Source organism: Etheostoma spectabile, chromosome 23, assembly GCF_008692095.1.
Source record: "Etheostoma spectabile isolate EspeVRDwgs_2016 chromosome 23, UIUC_Espe_1.0, whole genome shotgun sequence".
Classification (NCBI taxonomy): Eukaryota; Metazoa; Chordata; class Actinopteri; order Perciformes; family Percidae; genus Etheostoma; species Etheostoma spectabile.
In genome coordinates, this window is record NC_045755.1 from 5,222,060 (window position 1) to 5,224,329 (window position 2,270).

Here is a 2,270-nt window from a genome sequence, read left to right on the forward strand (position 1 = left end):
TACGAGCTGTGTACACTGTGTTGTTGTGGAGATAGGTCTGGCAGTGTGATACACAGATGGCCTGCCTGTTATGCCCTCATTTTGGAAATTCAAACCATATCAGTCAACATGGGTATATCCCTGGTATGACAATTCTGAAATGACCTGAGCAAACAGCATAAAAATGACCTTAAGTTCTAGAAATGGACGGGGCTTTACACATCATATTCAGTGAACAGGTAACATCCCACACCCTACCGTCCAACTGTATACCAGCAGAACTGTTTTGTTGCTACTTGAAATTGTCATTGTACATGAGAGAGAGAAAGAGAGAGATAAAGCTATTTGATGATGATTCCGCAGTGATTACATTCTGATTTCTCCTCCTCTGCATAGTTTTAGATTTTTTACTATTTTAAGACGAGGGAAGAACATTTCTCTTAGTTTGATGTCATTTAAAGGCTTTGCTGTTCATTTTAAAATAGACCGAGAGAAAAAAAGATTTGTGCTACGCGCCAGCTGCACAAATCTTTTTTTTTTTTTAATTATTCCACATCTTTTTTTCCATTAGTGGTATTATTCAACTTAATTAAAACCTTTCCAACCATTCTCACTACTTCAACTACTTCTTACTGATTTAAGCTATTCATCCAGTTTAGCATTAGCAATTTAGATATTCAGCATTCCCCTCACATTTTCTGCAGGAAATGCATTTTCTAGTTAATGTTTTAAATTACACTGCTATTACTACTACAGTACATTATATGTCAAAATGCCTGCTGTGAAAAGATACTGCTCTGTCACCTCACTGGAAACTGTTATTACAAAAGGATCCTGTCCACAGGTTGCAGACCAGTCTTTACACATAGTTTCTCCCCCAGTTTCTTCTTTTTGCAGTTGGTTCACACAAAGAAAGAGATTGGGTTTTCTTAAGCCAATAGTTTCCCTTTAATGTGGTAGGCCTACTTTAGTTAGCCTGAAAGTCTTAGTGTGTTTAGTGCAGCAATGCATATAGGGGTGTTTTAAGATTAGGCTTATTCATTATTAAAACTTGGTAAAAGATAAGTGACTCATTTGTAGGCTTGGCAATCTGACAAATGATAAGGATCTTTTAGCTGGTGGCATTTTGGCTTTGTTTGACACTGACACAGAGTCAGTTGTGTCTCATGTTGCTTCAACGCCAGGTCTAAGAGGTTATAGGAGAGTAGGACTGGTGTGTGTGTATGTGTTTTCCCTATTATGCAATAGGCCACAGTTTACTCTGTATGTTTTCCTCATAGGAAAAAAAAAAGGTGCTCTGCATATTTTCTAGTAATGAAACATTTTAAGAAAAATTAGATATCAAGTGAACCGATTAAAGAGGAAAGAGTTAAGTTTTGTGCTCAGTAAATTTAATGGGAATCTGAGCATGCATTTTCAGTATCCCCCCCCCTGTGTATGACTGTGTGGAAATGTATTGAGGCTATTGAAAATATAAGGTTGCCAAAATCTTAGCTGTGATCCATATTTAACAGAATCTAGCCAGTAGTTGTCAAGTGTAAGACTGATCGACAGAATGAGTGACGCACATCACCACTCTTGGACCCTGCAACTCAGCTGGTGTCACAAGGTTTATTTCCCTAAAAGATCCATTATAGGTTTTTACCATGAAACCATGTACAACATTATGTGTGCAGGAGACTTGTCCCATTATTCCTCTTCTTCTCTAATGGGCCCAATCATTAATCATCATGAGGCTGTTCTCATTCTCCCAATTGTGTGACACCACTGTCCACATATTGGTCCCCTCCACACATAAATGCATTTATTGTGTTATAAACCTAATCAGTATACTGGAGAAGGTGGGCAATGATAATGGTCGAGTGTGTGAAGGAGGGAGTTCTGATAATAAGAGCCTAGGGTTGATTTTGTGAAATACACCATGGCTACCCAGTTCTTTCATTAATGTGTATGTATGTTTAGACAAGGTTGTCAGCTGTACAGAGATGTTATTGCCCAAGAAACCTCTTGTAGGCCCATGTCTGTCAGTGTGTGAGACGTCCCCTGACTGTCATCATGGACCTGTAATACTAGAGTCAAACCTGCAGGGGGCAGCTGTTTTTCTACTATGCCAGAAGCAGCCTGTTGTACAGTAACATGTGAAATAGGGTGATATAAAGCCTATTTGTTTTCTCATCATTAAAATTCGACTGTATTCAACAGACATACTGCAGTTTGATACACAAGTTGCATGAATCTGTATCTATAAGTAGCCTATATATATATATATATATATATATATATATATATAT

At 37.8% G+C, this 2,270-nt stretch overlaps 1 protein-coding gene across 1 annotated transcript in view; it reads left to right on the forward strand.

Annotated features, from left to right (window-relative positions):
• The first annotated feature begins 1,897 nt into the window (after positions 1–1,897).
• The window catches only part of LOC116672932 (proton myo-inositol cotransporter), a 64,369-nt gene continuing 63,996 nt past the window's right edge, over positions 1,898–2,270 (forward strand). The window contains exon 1 of the mRNA XM_032504915.1: positions 1,898–1,927. The gene's annotated coding sequence lies outside the window, so the exon portion shown is untranslated. The remainder of the gene's footprint in view (positions 1,928–2,270) is intronic.